At 43.2% G+C, this 23,131-nt stretch overlaps 1 protein-coding gene across 2 annotated transcripts in view; it reads left to right on the top strand.

The window, feature by feature from the left end:
* AKAP12 (A-kinase anchoring protein 12) overlaps positions 1-4,231 on the top strand; it is a 184,896-nt gene extending 180,665 nt beyond the window's left edge. For both annotated transcript variants that reach the window (XM_044288860.1, XM_044288861.1), the window contains one exon: positions 3,434-4,231. The gene's annotated coding sequence lies outside the window, so the exon portion shown is untranslated. The remainder of the gene's footprint in view (positions 1-3,433) is intronic.
* Positions 4,232-23,131: the final 18,900 nt, after the last annotated feature.

Here is a 23,131-nt window from a genome sequence, read left to right as displayed (position 1 = left end):
TGTGAAACAACTGAAAATATTTCATATTCTAGGTTCGTCAAAGTAGCCACCTTTTGCTTTGATTACTGCTTTGCACACTCTTGGCATTCTCTTGATGAGCATCAAGAGGTAGTCACCTGAAATGGTCTTCCAACAGTCTTGAAGGAGTTCCCAGAGATGCTTAGCACTTGTTGGCCCTTTTGCCTTCACTCTGCGGTCCAGCTCACCCCAAACCATCTCGATTGGGTTCAGGTCCGGTCACTGTGGAGGCCAGGTCATCTGGCGCAGCACCCCGTCACTCTCCTTCATGGTCAAATAGCCCTTACACTGCCTGGAAGTGTGTTTGGGGTCATTGTCCTGTTGAAAAATAAATGATGGTCCAACTAAACGCAAACCGGATGGAATAGCATGCTGCTGCTGCAAGATGCTGTGGTAGCCATGCTGTTTCAGTTTGCCTTAAATTTTGAATAAATCCCCAACAGTGTCACCAGCAAAGCACCCCCACACCATCACACCTCCTCCTCCATGCTTCACGGTGGGAACCAGGCATATAGAGTCCATCCGTTCACCTTTTCTGCATCGCACAAAGACACGGTGGTTGGAACCAAAGATCTAAAATTTTGACTCATCCGACCAAAGCACAGATTTCCACTGGTCTAATGTCCATTCCTTGTGTTCTTTAGCCCAAACAAGCCTCTTCTGCTTGTTGCCTGTCCTTAGCATCGGTTTCCTAGCAGATATTCTACCATGGAGGCCTGATTCACACAGTCTCCTCTTAACAGTTGTTCTAGAGATGTGTCTGCTGCTAGAACTCTGATGACCTAATGATGGCCACTTGTTTTTCTTTACTTAGCTGCTTTTTTCTTGCCATAATACAAATTCTAACAGTCTATTCAGTAGGACTATCAGCTGTGTATCCACCTGACTTCTCCACAACGCAACTGATGGTCCCAACCCCATTTATAAGGCAAGAAATCACACTTATTAAACCTGACAGGGCACACCTGTGAAGTGAAACCCATTTCAGGTGACTAGCTCTTGAAGCTCATAAAGAGAATGCCAAGAGTGTGCAAAGCAGTAAACAAAGCAAAAGGTGGCTACTTTGAAGAACCTAGAATATGACATATTTTCAGTTCTTTCACACTTTTTTGTTATGTATATAATTCCACGTGTTAATTCATAGTTTTGATGACTTCAGTGTGAATCTACAATTTTCATAGTCATGAAAATAAAGAAAACTCTTTGAATGAGAAGGTGTGTCCAAACTTTTGGTCTGTACTGTATATTGTATCACAGTTTTTAACTTAAAGGGAAGGTCCATGTTTAAATGTCTATTAACATATCATTGACACGTCAGAAAACGTAACTGGTAGAGAGAGAGCCTTGAGTCTAACCCATAACAAAGAAGCCTTGTGATAGGGTGATATTATAATAACCTCTCAGTAATATCAAAGGATTAAAAAATTCTATATAGGTTTGGACTAAGCATAGAGTACCATAGGATCTTCAAGTAGGCCAAAGCCCTGACCATAGGATTTTCAAATGGTCCCAGCATCTGACACAATAGGCCCTAGAGATCCAGTAGAAGACATCACCATTTTGAGCTGACTCTGGAGCTAATCACTTGCTACAGCTGTCTATTTTGTAATGTTTTGATTAGAACTTGCTCAGGGTATGACCTTTGTGCTTAACTATAACAATAAAATGTATGCTGTAGTTGTAAGGGATGTTCACACGTTCTGTACAGATGGGTGGAATCTCCATTCATAGGCCCAAGGACACTAGTCCAATACTGACTCCACGGTCTGTGAGATAAGACTCTACCAATAAAATCTTTTGACATGTCTTAATGATGAAGCTGTGTAAAGCTGGATCTTCACTTTAATAAAAGTATTTACTTGTCTGGTTTAGTAGGAGAACATACTATTTTGAGACAACATGTATAGATGATAATTTTCTTTTCATAATTTTTACCATATACAAAAATTATTGATATAATGTATAGGCTCCTATTTTTTCCAATAAATGGTAAAAAATGAAGTCTAATTAACAGTTTTGTTTAAGTACAGTATTTTTCGCCCTATAAGACGCATTTCACCCGTCCCGTCTTCCCCGTCGGGGGAAAATGGCAGTGCGTCTTATGGGACAAGTGCTGCAATTTAACACTGTGCAGCGGGGAGGGAGGAGGGGCTGGGGGCCATCAACTGATATTGGAATGGCAGCGGGCCCTGCTCACTGTAGTATTCATATGTAACGGGTAGGCATGGGAGCTTTGCTTAACTATAGAAATCCTCTACAGCAGTAGCAAAATGAATGTAGTACGCACTTGAAACTCCTGCTCCTCTCACTTTATGAATGAAGCAGACTGAGCAGGCGTGTGACGTAGTGAGTGATGTTAAGCTGCCACTTGGCCTGCCTGCTATGGGAGTTTCAAGTGAGTACTACGTGGATTTCGCTACTGCTGCAGAGGATTTCTATAGTTTAACAAAGCTCCCATGCCTACACATTACATATGAATACTAAAGTGAGCGGGGCCCATTGTAATAAAATACAGTGACTGCAACGGGCCACGCTGCCATTGCAACACCAGTTGCCGGCCCCTACCCCCTGTATTGGGGGTCATTAACTATTTACACAGGGACACTGTTATGGGGGGATCTGTGGATAACACATATATAGCATAAGATGCTATATATGGGTCATCCACAGATCCCCCCATAGCAGTGTCATCCACAGAATCCCCCCTATAGCAGTGTCATCCACAGATCCCCCCATAGCAGTGTCATCCACAGATCCCCCCGTAACAGTGTCATCCACAGATCCCCCATAACAGTGCAATCCACAGATCCCCCATAACAGTATGTATCCACAGATCCCCCATAACAGTGCCATCCACAGATGCCCCCATAACAGTGTCATCCACAGCTCCTCCATAACAGTGCATCATCCAGAGAGCCCCTCCATAACAGTGTCATCCACAGATCCCCCATCTTCCATAGATCACCATTAGTTCAAAACTCACCAAAAGCACACCTTTTGGTTCAAAATATATTATACCTCCTCAAAAACCTAGGTGTGTCTTATGGGCCTGTGCGTCTTATAGGGCGAAAAATACGGTAATTTGAACAAAGAGAAAGGAAGTAGGTTTAGATAGACATGAACATTCTATAGATTGCGGCTTTGCAGACCTCACCTTTCTCTGTCCTTGGAGGTCTACTGTTGATGGTTTCTAATATGATATCAGACAAAAGTGACAGGATTCAATTTTCCGTAATAATTTTTGGTGTTCTAAACCAAAGGTGTACAACATTCAGACATTGAATTCACATAGAAGTTCCCAGAGAAGTTTTTGGACCATCATGATAACTATTAGATAGTGACCACTTCAGTTTTACCAGTGCCTTTTAACAATGCTATTGACTTTTAATAATCCTCCCACTGTTTTGTTCACCAGTTTGCAGATTGTGATGAATAACCGAAGAAACGAGAATGTGAAGGCTGCTGAAGCTACCAAAGAGGTGGAAGCTGTAATGTGAAAAAAGATGACAATTCTAAATTATGAATTCTAAAGATGGAGCACACCTGTCTTCATTAATAAGAATGAACTGTTTGACAATCCTGAGGTCTCATCGGGAGCTTAACCAGATTTGTCCCTTGCTCTTAAATATTTTTCTGCATTCTTGTTTAGATGCTAAATATTAGGAGGCAGAATCCTAGGGGTTTCTATTCCAATTTGCCTTTTAAAGGTACCTGGCACCAAAGTCTTACATCTGTATTAAGGCTGTATGTTTGAAATATCTCATGGTATATTGCCGGAGTTATATGTTTCCATAAAACTGTCCAAAACTCTAGGGGACATCTTGTGTATTTATGTGTATATCAACGTCTTGTTTGTTTCATTTAAATTACTGTATATTTCCTTATTTTTAAGTCTATATGTATTAAAGGAGAAGAAAACAGCAAACTAGCTTAGCATACAATGCCTTACAAGTGAAGCTACCTGCATGTGATCTACACATAATATATTAACAGCTTTTTCCTTAAAATGCAACTTGGCTAACCAAAAGCTGGAACTGGCAAATGCAGCAGAGCTTAAGAAATGTTTGCTGTTTTATTGTCTTTGAAAGTAAATCTTGGTTAAAAAAATAAACTGTGGAAGGCTACTTTCACACTCGCGTTTTGGCTTTCCGGTTGTGAGATCCGTCATGGGCTCTCACCACTGGTCTAAAACGGATCAGTTTTGCCCTAATGCATTCTGAATGGAAAAGGATTCGTTCAGAATGCATCAGTTTGCCTTCCGCACTGGAGGCGGACACAAACGCTGCCTGCAGCGTTTTTCTGTCCGTCCTGGGATGCGGAGTAAGACAGATCCGTCCTGACACACAATGTAAGTCAATGGGGTCGGATACGTCTTGGCTATATAAGACAATACAACCGGATCTGTTCATGACAGATGCATGCGGTTGTATTATTGTAATGGAAGCGTTTTTGCAGATCCATGGCGGATCTAAAAAAACCCGCTAGTGTGAAAGTACCAAAAGCAGTTTAAAGTGACATTTAAATTATTACCCAAAGTTATTATAAATGATACATACCTATATTAAGTGCACTATAAACTTTATTAAGACACATTTTTAGTTACTTTTTTATTTTATTTACTTTTGCTTTCAAATCTGTCACATACGGTATATGATCTGTGTAACCGCAGTTTTGCACCTGAATTATCTACTGGGGACAAAAATGACTCAAGAATGAAAGGTCTTTGCATTTCCTTATTTCTGGTGTGGACAATTCTAGTGGAAAATCCCCATGTATGTTTGATCTGCAGACTTTTTACTTGGCCTGTTTTATGTGTCTTTCATTATGCTTCTGTACATTTTGCTAAACTGTGATTTCTAAACAATATAAGTTTAAATAAAACTTTCGCTTTTACCTCTGTTCTCATCATTTGCATCAGTATAGACTGGCATTTTCTTTAATGACATAATCAATAATAAGGAGCAACGTTTCACCATCCTCTGCATGTTTAAGGGTGGTTTTACATAAGCAAGCACCAAGCAATGATATATGAAGTTAATTAACGCACAATTAAAGATCCTTCACAGCAGCTGATGGGTACTATAAGGGGGATGAATGATCTTTACTATGATTATTTTCCCTCATATACTTGACGGTATCTCCCCAGCACATCGTTTGTTTCCATGGGGAGATGTGCTGATAACCAGTAATCATTTTCTACTCGCTTGTTTGTTTTCTGATCACCACCTTGTTTACATGGGGCAATTATCAGGACTGAGCATTTGAATGAGTGCTCGTTCCAGAAATCATCATCTTGTGTAAAAGGGGCCCAAACCACACACCATTTGACCAGTTTTTACACAGTATACTAAATGCCACATTCTGCATTAGCAAAAGAGAGCCATGATTATAGGCAGCCCCGCAGAGAAGGGTACCTTGCACTTAGGTCAGGGTTGCATGTTTTGGAAGCTGTTGCAGTAGTAGTGCCCATTCAAACCCAATTTACAAACAGATTACCTCTCTACTGTAGGCATTGATGGAAGAATACTTGGCATACTGCGCTTAGGCCATTCTCACTAAAGGTTTGTTATATTACAATGACCAGAATCACTGGAGACTACTCTATGGCTGGCGGTGCCTCCTGGTATGTAAATCTGGTCACGTTGCGCCTATTGATTGGAGGAATAGCTGCCAGCCAGACAAGCATTTCACTGATTGTAAGTATGAAGCTTCATTGTCTAAAGAAAGGGGTTGACCACTTTCTGGTTATTGTTGACCAATGTGTTTGTAAGATTACTATATGAAACTTACTAATATAGCTTTTGTTGAAATTCTGTGCAATTTTCTATATTTCATAAGGTATGCCCCCTTGTTTGCCAAGTTTTTTGTGCTGTCCACAGGAAGTGTCCATAAAATGGCTCTTGTGACCAGACAAATCACCTCCATGTGATGTCTTCTCCATTCAAATACACTGCACCTGCCATCTGCACTTCTCTGTTGGTAGTTTTGTGCAGGTATAGTGTGTTTAAATAGTGGGGTCCTGCCACTTGACCCTCCATCAGTGTCCATCTTATGGACAGGGCTACTGTGTGGGGGCATGACTTACGATATATAGCCATTGGTGCAGAATATCTACAAAGGCTATATTAGTTAGTGGCATATTGTCATTAGTGTCGAGCAAAGCATTCAAAGCAGAATTCAGTCCAAAATGTATGAAAACTTTGATTCAAAATGAATCTGAACTTTCGTGGTATCAAATCCGATTCTCCTAAAATGGCGGCTGCTAAGTGTAGAGGAGACAAGCTCAGGAATGCAAGATCATCCATAATGCTGTGCAGCCAGCCAACCCGCAGATACCCATCCCCTGTGACGTCACAGCCCTATAAAACCCTCATCCCGCCCGGTCTCTGCCATTGTCCTGTGAGCTGAGCATAGGGAGAGACATGGTAAGTGCTCATACACTAGGGACAGTGTTGCTGAAAATGATTAATAGAAGAATATCGGAGAGGGAGAATGCAGGGAGTGCGCAGGGAGTGCGCAGGGAGACTTATTCTGTTTCAGTTTTATTTATTTATTCCTACATTTACTTATTCCTACTTCAGCCTTAAACTAAGATATGTGATTCAATACCAATAAGATCTAAGCCTTTATTATTCCACTGCCAGTGTGCCAACCAATACATCTGTTCTGCAACCCTTACGGGGGGCAGGTGTTAATGATGAACATCCTTATCTTTTCCTTGCTTTACTTCTTCCAAATCATCCTTCAAAGTCTCCATGTCTTAGAAAAGTCCCTTAGATGCAGAGGGAGGAGTAGCTGGATGTTCCTGATGACATATTCTCATCGATATTAGATAATGTGGAAAAGGAGGAAAAGCAGATGGCAGAAGAAGGGCTTCCACCTCTAGGGCAGCAGAGTGATGGGGTTGGAGAAGTGGGTATGCCAAAGCTGATTATTATTCAGTGTTTACTGTCAAATAATCTACTGGAGATTGCAGGCCAGAACAACAATAATATGCATATTGTCCCCACACTTAACCATCCAAACCCCAAACTAGCAACAGCCCCTATTTAAAGGTGCCGCACGGGAATTAACAATGAAGGACTATACAGTGCGGTCTTCATTATTAAATCAAATACAGCAGCAGGCTAATTGGCCCTGCAGTTCTTCAGTGCAGCATGGCAGCAACCCACCCACAGCACGGCTGCTCCGGGTGGCCGTACCCTAAGGTAAAGTGGCCTAGGTATACCTGATTTATAGCGATTTGTGACAAGCTAATTCAGAACAAATCAAATTTATTGGCGAACTTTGACGAAGTTGCTAAATATCTCATATCTAATTGTCATGTTACACACACACATTTGCCAAAAGTAGCCAGAAAGTTGCCAACCCCATTAAGTCTGCAAATACATGGCAAATACATTAACCCTAAGTTGCAACCTATATTGTTAACAAGTACAAGTCCAGGCCATTTACTCCCCTTCCTGACAAGGCACATTTTCCATTTTTGTAGCAGGTGCGGCTTTGAAAGCCATCATTTTTTTTTCTGTTTGACTTTGAAAAAAAATTGTGAGCACTTCTTTTATTTTTGTGTTTTTTTAATAGCAAAATATGCAACAAAAATATATTTTTCAATATGTTCCCATTCCATAATGATCGTTTTAATATATGGCATGTATGGGTTATGGTCGCTAGGGTGGGGCTAGAGGCTGTGGTGTGGCATGTAGTGGTTTTTTAAATTATTATTTTAATTTTTTTTTTATGTTACACTTTGTTTCCCCCATAATGTGACACAAGGACTTTGGGGGACATTTAGCATAGTAGCCTCAGTTACAGGGGGAATACAGCACCCAGCGAGGTTGTACAGAGGTTGTAACCTTACTGTAGAGCTGATATTGGTCTGCTAAGACCCAGCAGCTGATGCAGACACCCATCCACTGGTTGTCACCTGACCGCTGGGACCCAAGCAGGAAGCGGAATTGCAGTTGAGCACTGTGTAGGGAGCAATAGGGAAGACATGGACAGTGAAACACCATTCCCACCTTCTCTATTGGCATTCCTGTTGTCAGCAATTAGCGTGCAGCTGCGATCTATGCAAGGACACTTAGAAACATCAGTGCAGAAATTCGCGCTGACCACCTGGGCGTTTCATTTTGCTGATTTCTACAGCAATGTGCTACACTTACACTGCTGTGGCTGAATGTCCTTACTCCGCCATTGTTTTTCGGTAGATTATGGGGCACATTTTTTAGGACCGATGTTGGTCTTAAACCCTTAAGCTGGAGGTAGAGGCGCCGGCCTCTTCATAACTTTGGCGGATCCTCCGCCAGTTCTAAATGTAAGGCAGCTTCCTTGCTGTCTTTCATTTAGACCATTATCTACGCCTAAGGCTACTTTCACACTAGCGTTAGGGCCTCCGCTTGTGAGTTCCGTTTGAAGGCTCTCACAAGCGGCCCCGAACGGATCCGTACGGCCGCCTGGCCGTGCAGAGGCAAACAGATCCATCCAGACTTACAATGTAAGTCAATGGGGACGGATCCGTTTGAAGTTGACACAATATGGCTCAATTTCAAATGGATCCGTCCCCAATTGACTTTCAATGCAAAATCTGGACGGATCCGTCTGAGCAACTTTCACACTTAGAATTTTTTCTAAACTATAATGCAGACGGATCCGTTCTGAACGGATCCCATCGTCTGCATTATAGGAGCGGATCCGTCTATGCAGACACCAGACGGATCAGCTCTGAACGCAAGTGTGAAAGTAGCCTAAACAGGCATAGAAAATGGTAAATAAGATGGGCCAGTCTCCACCCACGTAATGCCCACTTATTTAGACCTGGCGTGAGTGGGGAGAAGTCGCAGATTGCATCGCAACTAGCTATTTCGCCGCAATCTGTGCCTGAAATACGCCTAATTTAGGTGTATTTCAGATTGATAAATGACCCCCTATATGTTTTCAGTGATTTCCATCAGTGATTTTAAGCTAAAACCAGGTGCGGCTCTAAACACAGAACAGGTGCAGATATTTCCCTTATACCTCATCTCTGTGTAGCTCCAGTCCTGGGTTTGGCTCACAATCACTGATGAAAATCACTGACGTGGGCATTACTCGATATTATTAAAACCTGAAAAACTGCTCTTAGGCCCCTTGCAGACGAGAGTGTCCGGATTAAGTCCAGATGTGTTTCGTCTACGATCAGGGAAAATCGTGCGAGTAGGTACGCAATTGCAGTCAGTTTTGACTGCGATTGCGTTCCGATGTTCAGATTTTATCGTGCGGGTGCAATGCGTTTTGCACACGCGTGATAAAAAACGGACTGTGGTACCCAGACCTGAACCCAGACTTCTTCACTGAAGTTCGGGTTTGGGATCGGTGTTCTGTATATTTTATTATTTTCCATTATAACATGGTTATAATGGAAAATAATAGCATTCTTTAATTCAGAATGCATAGTAAAAGGTCCATTGTGGGGTTAAACATTTTAAAAAATGTAACTCACCTCATCCACTTGATCGCGCAGCCGGGCTCATCTTCTTTCTTCTTCTTCTTGCAGGACCTGGCTGGAAAAGGACCTTTGGTGACGTCATCACGCTCACCATGTGGTGAGCGCAGTGACATCAACGCAGGTCCTGCTGAATGAAGATAGAAGAATCTTCCATCTTCATTCAGCAGGACCTGTGCTGACGTCACCGCGTTCATCACGTCCTTTTCCAGCCAGGTCCTGCAAGAACAAGAAGAAAGAAGAAGATGCCGGCTGTGCGATCAAGTGGATGAGGTGAGTAAAAAAAAAAATTGGGGCCTGCGTTGCGTTAAAAACACAGAATATAGAACATGCTGCGATTTTCACGCAACGCACAAGTGATGCGTGAAAATCACTGCTCATCTGAAGAGCCCCATTGAATTGAATGGGTCCGGATTCAGTGCGGGTGCAATGCGTTCACCTCACGCATTGCACCCGCACGGAATTCTTGCCTGTGTGAAAGGGGCCATGGTCTACTGAGATAAGTAAAACCCAGCAGACAAAAGGTATGTTCACAGGTAGCAAATGCACTGCCCAATTGCTGCTACGGATTTATGTATCTGCAACAATCTGCATAATTTTACAGTATCAGCACGGTCAGGTCTCCTGATTCCGTTTTGAAAGCCTAAACCAGGAGTGGATTCAAAAAAGAGAAGTCATACCTCTCCTTTATACTTTCTCTGCTTGTATGATCCACTCCTGATTTTGGCTTCCAAAACAGCATCTGGAAACCTGACTGTGTGGCCGTACCCTTAGGGATCCTTTAGATCAATGACAGGCAACGGCGTACCACCAATATAGGCAGACCACGCCGTTGCTATGGGGCCCGCAGCGCAGGGGGGCCCGGAGCACAAGGAAGGCCCATTTGTCTACTCTGCTCAAAACTGAGTTTATTGGCTGGGGTATGAGGCGGCCCGTGGCCTGCCCTCTTGTGTTCTCCCAGCGGGCCCCCCCCTCCCCGGTGATGATGCGATTGCGATCCCTCCCACTGTCTGACCTCCATATGATCCGGGCTGCGAGCTCCCAGGCACTGCGTCTACTCTCTGCTGCATTTCACATTGGCCAATCAGCATTTAGCAGCGCAAAGGTCCTGCTGCTGATTGGCCAATGTATTGCAGGCAGCCAGCAGGAGCAGCGCAGGCTCAAGCACACACAGAGGCGCGCACCCAGCGTGGCAGTAGTTATCCTCTCTCTGCCCTCAGTGTGTGCTCCCTGCCATCTGCCTCATCACTCAGCCAATGTCAGTGAGTGAGCGCAGCCCAAAAAATAAATCACAGAAGAAATGCACCAAACGGATATGCCACTGACTATACTGGCTAGTCATAAATGCAGATATTAAAAGCTGAGACTTTTGCCAATATATTCCTGTCAGGAAGATATCGGAGCCCATCATGCACCACGTCACGGTTCTCAGCATGGCAAGGGGTCCTACCACTAAGCTACCTATGGTGTGAACAAGGTCTGAAGGTGATGTAATCCAGCTCACAGCCAAGCTTCCACACAACCGCCTAGCAGGACAACTAGTGCAATGTGAACAAAGCCAGACTGTAAGCCACACCCATATCAGACCATGTGATGGAGGTTACCAGGTGCAAAGGAGAGTGTTTGAATGCCAGGTAAAGGTACATACACTACATATAAAACAAGACAAAAACACAGAAATATAGTGGCAAATCTGGGGGAGCTGCTACAATCTAAGCTTTATTTGCGGTTATCCTATGGAACCCTGCCACCTGTAGGCCCCCATAGGAGCTACAGCTCTGATATGCAGGGTCTCTTCAGACCCAGCACATCAGAGCAAAGGAATGTCTCCCCTGATCGCGGCATGAGGGAGCTATTCATGACTTGGAAGCAAGCGTTTCTGTTTATTCCGAATTATCGCCAGTCGCAGACTTTTTGTTTGGAACAGCAGAAACACAGCAGCTTCCACCTGCTATGCTCGTGAGCGTGTGCCATAGTTAAAACCCCTCCTTCTGCTATACATGTATGGTGCTGGGATGGAAGGGGTTAAAGGGGTTGTCCCACGAAAAATATTCTTTAGTTTTCAAACCAGTAACTGACTGGACCTGAATACTTTTGTAATTGCATGTAATTAAAAACTTACAGAAAAAAGATACAAAACATCCTGTACGATATGATAGTAAATATGCGGATGTGCATGTCTACACATAAAATCACAGAAAATAATGCACTAAAATAATAGATGCAAACATATATGGCCGAAGCCCTCACTCTCATAATAAAATATGAGACTGTCAGCCAATATACGGTATTTTGTTCAAAACACATCTGTGCCCAGCTACACGTGCCACGGTGGTTTCAGTCAGGTAGCTCCTACTCTAGACCTACCGATGCCATTTTATTCAATAGCTGGTAAGCGCCCGACAGGTTAGGGAGGGTGCTTAGGGACTGGTGGTTCCCCTTCCCTTTCCTCAGTATGGTGCATTATATGATATGGGCCCTAAGTGGTATTTGGATGCAGCATTTTTGGGCATGTGGGGGTTAATTATGGCAGCATCATTCAGGCCCTGCCTAATGGGGGTGGCTTAATAACTCCTCCTATCTGGAGAGCATACAGTCAGGTCCATAAATATTTGGATATCGACACAATTCTAACATTTTTGGCTCTATACACCACCACAATGGATTTGAAATAAAAAGCGAACAAGATGTGCTATAACTGCAGACTGTCAGCTTTAATTTGAGGGCATTTACATCCACATCAGGGGAACGGTGTAGGAATTACAACAGTTTGCATCTGTGCCTCCCACTTGTTAAGGGACCAAAAGTAATGGGACAATTGACTTCTCAGCTGTTCCATGGCCAGGTGTGTGTTATTCCCTCATTATCCCAATTACAATGAGCAGATAAAAGGTCCAGAGTTCATTTCAAGTGTGCTATTTTCTATGGAATCTGTTGATGTCAACTCACAAGATGAGAGCCAAAGAGCTGTCACGCTCGGTGTTCGTTTCATTTCAAATCCATTGTGGTGGTGTATAGAGCCAAAAATGTTAGAATTGTGTTGATGTCCCAATATTTATGGACCTGACTGTATATACCCCTTCCTCTCTGCTGGACTTCCTCTTGTCCGTGGAAGCTGATTTGCCCGCCCTCCCTCCTTTAGGTGGTCTATTTAGGCTTAATGTTGTTTTCTCGATAATGATGGATATATTTCTGATATGCCTTTCTCTTCCTTTCAAGTGCGGTTTGATTGGTTTCTCTAGTTGCAAAGTCACAGCTGGCAGAATTTGAAATGGCAGAGTTTTGGGGGAAATTGTTGGCGTACTTGCCCGCTGGGAGACCGGTGGTTGGCATTACCGCCCGATGTTATATTTATATATATTTTCAACAGTTACATATTTGATAATAAAAGCTTCGGCCGATCACCTCCCAGCAAAAAGGTTAACAAGTTGTTAGTGTTTTTATTAAAGAATATAGGTATGGAAAATGGGGGCCCCTGGTGAAGAAGAGGAGGCTCTTTCCCCTGCCCTCCCCTGATTTGCCAACAGTCTCAGTAGTATAGCCACTGAGCTATTCAATAAAATGTATCTGTATGGCGCCACATTCAGTTTTTTAAATTCTTTGTCTGTCTTACTGAGAAGGCCGCATATGTTCAGATTTATCCTTCAACTTCCTCCTGAGCTGTGATAGGGAGAGCTGAGGCACACCCTCTGAGCTGCAGCAGAAAGGACACTCCCCTGAGCTGTCAGCTTGATATAAATCTAGCAGAGCAATGAATGGGGAGATCTCTGGATCCATGTGAGATACAGGGCTGGTTCGAGTTTTGTTAGAAAGAGATTGTCCTGTACAATATGATGTCATTTTTATTTTTTACATTTATCATCGGATAACACCTTTAAATTTAGGTCCCTACTTCGTTTTGCAATCCATCATGGAATCCTCTTGGGCTGCTCCGAGCACTGTTCAGGTTAGAGCACCCTTCCTCCATCTTGTACCAGTGCTGCGCTGTTAAAGTATATGCCAGGCTTCAGCAGAGCAGTCATTGGCATTAGGAGTAATATGCCATGTGAGCTTCTGCCCTGCACTGGATTCACTCTGCTAATAGCCTGCATACCACACCTGTGCTGGAGCAGAGCAAGCGCATTTATACAAGGCTTTAGCAGAGCAGAATTGGTACAGGCAGAAGCAGCAATGTGTGCTCTGGCCTGTGCAGTGCTCAGTGCAGCCTGGTGGACTCTGTACTTCCAAGAGCGATAGGTACCAGAACTTCTGCCTGAAGCATATAGAAGTTTATTTTTACACACAAAGCATAGAGTTCCCGAACAGCCAGTCCTGACCTTCCAGGTCGTCCATGCAGGGTCTGGTCCAAAATGGCGGGTCAGATATTGGTCCAGGTACACATCCAAGGAAACATGGTAAATCTTGGTGAGGTTGTGCAGGATTACACAGGCATAGATCACCAGGGTGGCATGGTCTGGATCCATCTTTAGTGAAGACAGCAACACCGTTCACTTGGAAAAAAGTATTCCAAAAGCACACTTAACATACCAATGGACTCCAGTCAACCAGTAATTGAAGTTATGCCTTCTGTCATCCAAGACGCGTCTTAGGAGGAGCGGCATCACGTAGGGAGACAATGCAAAGCTGTCAATCACAATGACAAATGCAGCTGGTGGTCCTGCAGATCTGGGCAGCCGTCTGGCCTCTGGAAGGGAGAGCTGGTTGGCCTTAAGTGCTTCCATAGGACCTGATATCCCCAATTATAAACTGGTAGTTACTGTCAGCCAAGGCCAACACCACCACCGAGAAATATTTCTTATAATTAAAGTACCAGGAACCTGAGTGAGGCAACTTCTGTATGTGTTTAGAATGATGGCCCATTTAAATGAGTTACCCCATGACTAATGTAAAAAATAAAAATCAGACATCATATAGTACATGACAATCTCTTTCTAACAAAGCTAGAACCAGTCCTGTAACTCACATGGATCCAGAGATCTCCCCATTCATTGCTCTACTAGATATTATATCAAGCTGACAGCTCGAGGGGAGTGTCTTTTCTGCTGGAGCTCTCTCCCTATCACAGCTCAGGGGGGGCGTGTCTCAGCTCTCCCTATCACAGCTCGGGGAAGGGGGTCTCAGCTCTCCCTATCACAGCTCAGGAGAAACTGAGCATGTGCAGCCTTCTCAGTGAGCAGGACAAAGAAGTAAGAAAAAGAACAAACAGCAGTCAGCGCTATACAGATAGATTTCATTGAATAAGTCAGTGGCTAACCATGTTATAAGGGAAAATAATAAAATTTACAGAATACTGAACCTAAACCCGAACTTCTGGGTACCAAACATGCCGATTTTTCTCACACGCGTGCAAAACGCATTAAAACACTTTGCACTCCCGGGGAAAGATCGTGCATGTTCCCACAACGCACCTTGTGAAACTCGGCTAAGAGACACTATACACAAACTATAGTTGCGTATCTAAAATAAAAAAGATGATACAATCAGGTTAATGTGACTGTTATGAGAAAAGGCCAACATTGTCCAGTTCCCAATGTGTTAAAATAAAAATATCTCAATTGTTGTAATACATTTCCCATAGATTATTGCCTGACAGCACACATCGGCCAAACATGTGCCATGCCATCATGTCATAGGCCACTTTTACACCTGCACTTTGTCTTTCCGCTATTGAGATCCGTCATAGGGTCTCAATAATGTAGGAAAAGGCTTCAGTTTTGTACCCGTTAATTTTCAAAGGAGACAAAACTGAACTGAAGGGAACTGAGTGCACCAGAATGCATTCCATTCTGTTCTGTTATTGCATTCCCATGACGCACACAAAAGCAAGCAGCGTTTTTAAGTGCGTCATGGGATACCGACCAAGATGGATCGGTCATGAAACACAATGTAAGTCAATGGTGACAGATCTGTTTATTTTTACATGAACAAAAAAAAACTGATCCGGCTCCCATTGACTTACAATGGATTAAGTGACAGATCCGTCTTGTTCATTTGAGATATAATACAACAGGATCTGTTTGGAACGGATGCAGATGGTTGTATTATATAACGGATGAATTTTTTGCTGAACCCATGATGGATCCAGCAAAAATGCAGATGTGAAAGTAGCCTTATGCTTGCTCATAAAGATTTCTTTTTGATAATCAGTTCTTTTCAGGGTCCACTAGGTGGGGTATGTGAGCTGTGCACTGCCACATGAATTACATGTGTAATACAGGAGGGACTAGAATTAGGTGGGGGCTGTCCACATCTCAGTTTTTCTTTGCATCAAGAGTATACGCTTGAATACAGTAAAAATAGATCGAAATATACCGTTTGACATGTTTCTAGACAGTAATTGGAAATTATAATTCAAAAGTGCAAATCTTTAACTCCGTTATCCCTGTTTACGTTTCTATACATTTTTTAACCCCTTAAAGACACTGCCATATTTCACCTTAAGGGGAACCTGTCATCAACTTTGTGCTGCCCATATTAACGGCAGCATAAAGTAGAAACAGCTGAGTTGATTTTAGCGGTCTTTCATTTATAAGTTAAAAGTGGTTGCTAGAACCAACATCACAATCATTGCAGACTGGGCCTGGAAAAGAGCCACAGCCACCTGAGAAGAGTCCTGGTTATCCATAGATTCTTGCTCTTCTGCCCACCTGCTGATGACTGACAGTCTTCTACCTAGTTTTCTCCCTTTCTGTCTAGGAGAGAACTGACAATCATCAGCAGATTAGCAGGAGATTATGAATAACCATGACTCTTTGACTCTTTTCAAGGCCTGAGCTGCAATGATTATGATGCTGGTTCTCGGCAACCACTTACTTTTAGCTCATGAGTGACACACCACTGAAACCAGCATTTCTGTCACTAATTTATACTGCCCTCAGTGAGGTCAGCATAACGTTGATGACAGGTTCCCTTAAGGACAGAAACAAAAAAGTACAGAAACATAAGTGTATTTGTTTTTTTCAGATGATGCCTTCAACTCTTTCACCAAAAAAAGCATACCATAAAAAAACAAAAACGTAATTATTAACAAAAAACAAAAAGCCATAAAATTGCATATGTTTTGTATATACTTTTTAGGTAACTTATACGTTAAATGTATTTTAAAAACGGGAACAGCCAACGTGTAAGATGCGTCTAATTTATTAAGTGCCAGATGCCTCTTAATATATTGTGTTAGAGACGTAAGTAGAAGTAGGGAATTCAACAAACACTGGAATGGAATGGCTGTCATACACGTGGAGATGCTGATTTAATTAAAATTGGAGTGTTCTCTTAATTGTTTCCAGACCTGTATATATAATGCATCCGGAAAGTCTACAGACCTTTCGACTTTTCACATTTTGTTATTTTGCGGTCTTGTTCTAAAATAAATAAAGAAATATCAAGTTTTCCACTTCATTCTGCACTTAATGCCCCCTACTGAGAAACGGCAAATAAGGTTGATTAATTTATTGAAAAAGGAAAAACTCAAATATTGCATTGGCATACAGATCCTTTACTCAGAACTAGGGCAAGTTTACCACTTGGGTTAATTCTGGCAGAGAAATAGCCTGCCGGAGGCACCCAATCCGGCCTAGCCAAGTACTGCTGTTAACCAGCAGACCCCATGGACTGTAATGGGGTCTGATGGGGATCTGGATGGTTTTCAGCATGAGTGCTGGGTTTCAGTTGGATAAAAACTGTCCAAATCCCCAGTTAATGGAGTCTGGCAATGAACTGCAGTATCTGGCTAGGTCGGATCCAGTGAACTTTGTGATAAACACTAGCCTTCTACTTTCACTCTCATGTTTTGGCTTTCCGTTTGTGAGATCCATTCAGGGCTCTCACAAGCGGTCCAAATCAGTTTGCATTCTAATGCATTCTGTATGGAAAAGGATCCGCTCAGAATGGATCAGTCTCCATTCCGCTTTGGAGACGGACACCAAAACGCTAATGAAACTGAGTCAAACGGATGCGTCAATGGGGACGGATCCGTTTTCACTAACACAATCTGGCACAATAGAAAACGGATCTGTCCTCCATTGACTTTCAATGGTGTTTAAGACTGATCTCTCTTGGCTATGTTAAAGATAACACAAACGGATCCGACGGCAGACGGTTGTATTATCTGAACGGATCCGTCCATGATAGATCCGCACAAAACGCGAGTGTGAAAGTAGCAATTACAGCCTTCAGTCTTCTTTGACATAATGCAACAAGGTTTGCATTCCTGGACTTGGGGACTGGACTTGGGGATTTTCTGCCATTATTCTCTGCAGATTTCTTGACCTTTTTCAGTTTGGATGGGAAGCATGGTGCACAGACATTTTCAAGTCTCTTCAGAGATATTCCATTGAGTTCTAGTCAGAGCTGTGGCTGGGCCACTCAAAAACATTCACAGAGTTGTCCTTAAGCCACATTGTCTTGGCTGTGTTCTTAGGGTCGTTGTGTTATTAGAAGGTAAACTTTGGTCCAGTGGTAGGTTCATTGCACTCAGGTGGAAAAGGTTATCATTTTGAATATCTTTGTACTTTGCTTCACTCAACTTTCTCTCAACCCTGACCAGTCTCCCTGTCCCAGTTGCTGAAAAACAGCATGATTCTTCTGCCACCATACTTCATTGTAGGGATGGTATTGGGGAAGTAATGAGACGCTTAGAACTGAACTGAGAACTGAAGCTAAAAAAAATCTTTCTTGGTTTAGTCAGACCACTTTGCAGATTTCTTGACCTTTGAACCTTAGAATCTTGTTTCTCGCAGTCAGAGAGTCCTTTAGGTGCTTATTCTTTTGCAAACTCCAGGCGGTCTTTCATCCATCAGGCTTTTGCATCGTACCGGTAGAACACGTGAGGTTCACGGTGGTCCGAAAGGTACAATAGTTCATCGGGTACTCACGGTTTAGCAGATGGCTCCCTGGGCCAGCAGTGCAGTGAAGGGGAGAACAGCACTGGATTCTCCGGGGCACGCTCTATTACAGGGGACACCGGCCAGGTGGTGATCGAGGTGTCCTTGATGGTGATTGGGTTTCTGAGTGCTTGTGCCGCTGGGCCTGGTAATGTCGTGACGCCAGCACCTTGATGGTGCAAAATGATGAGAGTGGTTGTAGCATGGAGATAGAAGAATGAGGCAGGTTTGAATCCAACTAAGAACTTTGCTGTAACCAGGATCTTGACAACAGTTTGCACCCAGTTATTAAACAGTCTCTTATGAACATGCAGGTTGGATGTGGTGAATCCCAGTAACAGGCTGTACATGTAGTTATGTCTCAGGCTATCGTAGGTAGTTGTGTACTCACTGATATTGAGCTCTTTGCCTTGCTTCAGTCTCAGTTGAGGTAGTTCAAGTCTTTATCTTCTACACACAAGTGATGTAACAGATATCTTATCTGTCCTTAGAATAACGGCAAGGCTGCCGGAAGCTAATAAATCCTTCACCGAGATACAAAGGCGCCTAGAGCCTAAAATAATGGCTTTGTCCTTCCTTTGTCTTTTCCACAATCAACTCAGCAAAATCCACTTGAAGAGTGGATGTTAGAATATTCATTTTTATTTATTTTTTGCACTTATATAGCGCTACTATATTCTGCAGCGCTTTACAGAATACAGACTTCACCTCTGCCTATTTCTCTGGCTTGATACTGAGAAACAAATTGTCTCCTCTGGACTGTGGAGCCCAAGAGAGAGCTGAGAGGAGAGGGGACCTCTCCTTCCCCCTTGTTCCTCACTCCATCTGCTTCTTCCTCCAACCTCTAACTCCAACTCCTACATTTTACCAACTCAACAACTAGGTCTGAACTGTGCTATATATTGTGGTGCTACCCTTATCTAGTGGCGGAATGTGTGTAGTGCACCTGGCAGCCTGGTAACAGGGATTTCACACAAGAATGTAATACAGCTTGATACAATATATGACATAACAAGCTTTTGCAGTGCCCACGTACACTAGTGGGACGCTGCACTTTAAACCCAGAAACTCCTGCGTGCCAATCAGTAGCTCTTTTCACTGAGCTACTGGTGATACTGTACAGCTCTTCTGAATCTGAAGGATAGTTTCTTTCTCCTGGATAGTGATGTCGTGAACATAAAATTTTCCGTTCGTGAACGGCGAACGCGAATTTCCACAAATGTTCGCGAACGTGCGAACCGCAATAGACTTTAATAGGATGGCGAATTTGAAAACCCACATGTACTCTTTGTGGCCACAATAGTCATGGAAAAGTTTGTTTCAAGGGGACTAACACCTGGACTGTGTCATGCCGGAGGGGGATCCATGGCAAAACACCCATGGAAAATTACGTAGTTGACGCAGAGTGTGGTAAGTTGAAATCACATGGTGATGGGGACGCTCCATGAGCACGGAAGTCGGCAGAAGTTCTGTTGAAATAGCAATGCGATTTATAGAACTTGAATTAATCGCATTGCGATTTCAACTTAGAGCTTCTGCCGACTTCCGTGCTCATGGAGCGTCCCCATCACCATGGGAACAGCTCCATGCTAGAATGTACTGTCGGATTTGAGAAAGTTGTAATCGCAATGCGATTAATGCAGGTTATATTAATCGCATTGCGAATTCAACTTAGAGCTGCTGGGTTCCTAATGGTTGTATTGCTAGTATATAACGAAGATTGAGAATATAGCGCTATATTAGTTATATTCGTCAATTCTAGCAATACGACCATTAGGAACTTAGCTTGCATTCGCTAGCCTGAATTCGCAATGCGATTAATATAACCTGCATTATTCGCATTGCGATTACAACTTAGATCTGAGTTCCTAATGGTTGTATTGCTAGAATTGACAACGAATATAGCACTATATTCTCAATCTTCGTTATATTCTATCAATATAACCATTAGGAACCCAGTTCTAAGTTGTAATCGCAATGCGATTAATATAACCTGCATTAATCGCATTGCGATTACAACTTTGTGACACTGCAGCTTCAGAATTAATCTAAGATGGATGCTGTCCTTGCTTTTTGATAGGCGGTGGGAGGGTCTGGGAGGGAGGGTATACTGATTGGCTGGAATGTGTCTGCTGACTGTGAGGTACAGGGTCAAAGTTTGCTCAACGATGACGTATAGGAGGCGGACCGAACATCGCATATGTTCACCCGCCGCGGCGAACGCGAACATGCGATATTCGCCGGGAACTGTTCGTCGGTGAATAGTTCGGGCCATCTCTACTCCTGGATATTCTTGCCTTGTTTGCCAAATTACTCCACCCTTGGACTTCTTATTCAAGCCAGGACTTGCCACTTCCTACTTGCCAGATTTCTGTGCTACCAGTCTAAATGTGTTTAAATATGGTTAAATGTGTCACCAAAATCTTATCTGCCAGTTAAAACTAGATAGCGACACATATTCTTTTTTTCCAATCTGTTTTTATTTTCAGATGTATTTTTTCTGAACATGATTATGGGGGCGGCCATCTTGCCTGAGCTGTTCTTAACAGTATTTAGAAAGCATTAAGAAAATTGCTTTACAGCAGCCACATGGGCTACATGGAATCAATGGTCTACAGCTGACCTATTGACTTCTATGGGAGAGTTTTCTAGGCATGCCCTGTGATGCAGTGGTCTCTGTACAAGGAAAGAATAGATAAGCTATGACAATCACCTACTATGAATGGTGCATGCTGTCTTCCGCCCGTCCGCCCCCCGTTTATTCTCAGGATGACCGAGGGGTTGAATCAGAGTGTCAGCACATTGCTGACACTCTGATTCAAACGGCTGACATCTGTGCAGATGTCAGCCACTTTAACCCCTTTTATGCCGTGGTCTGTAGGGACCGCTGTATGGAAGAGGTTAACAGGGAGGGAGCTCCCTCCCTCTCCCATCGGGGTGCTGCTGTGCCTTTGCAGCACCCGGACAGGATGGGGTCACAGAGGGAGGGAGCCCCCTCCCTTCCCTTCCCCGTCTGCTCAGTTGTGGCAGACGGGAAAGGTTCCCATGGCAACAGGATGCCTTCTCAGGCATCCTGCTGTCCATGGTGCTGAACAGATCTGTGCTAAAGGCAGAGATCTGTTCAGACAAAGTGTAAGTGAAATACAGTACAGTACACTATATATAATCGAACCATGTGTCATTGGGTGCTTTATAGCAGCCGATGATGCGTTCCAGCCAGCCAATCACTATAATGTCAGTAACCAACAAGGCTACTGCAGTGGACTACCCTTGTGGGTACTGCAAAGTTGTTGTGTTATGCTTTGTATGCTTTATATAACCTGTGTTATGCTACAGTGCATCTCTATGCATAATCCTTGCCAACAGGTATGTTAGATTGCATTACACTGAGCCTACCACTAGGGGGAGATAACTTATCCCATATATATATAGCCCAGCTCACGCTTAGTCGGGATGGGGGGGGGGGGGGGGTGCAGTCTAGCAGCATTGAGTCCTCAGGCAGCTCAGTACAGTTCAGTCTGCAGTCTTCAGCCCTGATTTGAAGTGGTCCACATACTCAGAAGGATATTAATCCAGAAAGCACTAAAGAAGCAGAGACCCAAAGGGTTACAGCCATCGTTATACGCGCCTTAGGACCTTTAGAGTTACAAGTGAAGGATTTACTAGCTTCCAGCAGCCTCACTAACCTGCACTGGGATATCAGGGACCAGCATAAAAGTCCTCTACCAGTAAGCATAAAGATCTACAGTCAGGTCCATAAATATTGGGACATGGACACAATTCTAACATTTTTGGCTCTATACACCACCACAATAGATTTGAAATGAAACTAACAAGATGTGCTTTTACTGCAGACTGTCAGCTTTAATTTGAGGGTACAAATCAGGTGAGCGGTGCAGGAATTACAGCAGTTTGCATATGTGCCTCCCACTTGTTAAGGGACCAAAACTAATGGGACAGAATAATAATCATAAATCAAAACTTCACTTTTTAATACTTGGTTGCAAATCCTTTGCAGTCAATTATGAAGTCTGGAACGCATAGACATCATCAGACGCTGGGTTTCATCCCTGGTGATGCTCTGCCAGGCCTCTACTGCAACTGTCTTCAGTTCCTGCTTGTTCTTGGGGCATTTTCCCTTCCGTTTTGTCTTAAGCAAGTAAAAAATGCATGCTCAATCGGATTCAGGTCAGGTGATTGACTTGGCCATTGCATAACATTCCACTTCTTTCCCTTAACAAACTCTTTGGCTGCTTTTGCAGCATGCTTTGGGTCATTGTCCATTTGCACTGTGAAGCGCCTTCCAATGAGTTCTGAAGCATTTGGCTGAATATGAGCAGATAATATTGCCCGAAACACTTCAGAATTCATCCTGCTGCTTTTGTCAGCAGTCACATCATCAATAAATACAAGAGAACCAGTTCCATTGGCAGCCATACATGCCTACGCCATGACATTACCACCTCCATGCTTCACTGATGAGGTGGTAGGCTTAGGATCATGAGCAGTTCCTTTCCTTCTCCATACTCTTCTATTCCCATCACTCTGGTACGAGTTGATCAGGGAAAGAATTCTTTGGTCATTCACCACAGTTGTTTTCCGTGGTCTTCCGGGTCTTTTGGTGTTGCTGAGCTCACCGATGCGTTCCTTCTTTTTAAGAATGTTCCAAACAGTTTGTTTTGGCCACATCAAATGTTTTTGCTATCTCTCCGATGGGTTTGTTTTGTTCTTTCAGCCTAATGATGGC

This window comes from Bufo gargarizans, chromosome 4 (assembly GCF_014858855.1).
Source record: "Bufo gargarizans isolate SCDJY-AF-19 chromosome 4, ASM1485885v1, whole genome shotgun sequence".
Classification (NCBI taxonomy): domain Eukaryota; kingdom Metazoa; phylum Chordata; class Amphibia; order Anura; family Bufonidae; genus Bufo; species Bufo gargarizans.
This window is presented reverse-complemented; position numbering and strand designations above follow the sequence as displayed.